A 421-nucleotide genomic window follows, 5' to 3' on the forward strand; every position below is an offset into this window, starting at 1 on the left:
GTCTGGTATGAAAGATACAATGCATCACCTAGTCTAGGAAATGAACCTATAACTTAATGACCATGCACCCAGCACCTTAACCACTTGGCTACATCACTACCACCATTCAATGTTTGCTTTACTGTACTTGCATAAGAGGACAGGTTTTCTCTAGGACCAATAAAGTCTGTCTTCAATCACAAAGCTCATTTGGTCAGAGCTTATCTCAGTTTCCATAACATTTAAACAACTGAGAATATGAGACAATATCCCCTGCACAGTTACCAGTCCATTACAGGTTACTCTAAGCTACCATTAGTATTCATGTCAGTTGGGTGCATGGAGACAACATATAATAAGCCATTATACTGTGACCTTACTGGATAAAAAAATCAATACAGTTATATGCAGTTACATTAAATATAAATGCAGTTATATATAT

Source organism: Octopus bimaculoides, chromosome 1 (assembly GCF_001194135.2).
Source record: "Octopus bimaculoides isolate UCB-OBI-ISO-001 chromosome 1, ASM119413v2, whole genome shotgun sequence".
NCBI classification, from domain to species: domain Eukaryota; kingdom Metazoa; phylum Mollusca; class Cephalopoda; order Octopoda; family Octopodidae; genus Octopus; species Octopus bimaculoides.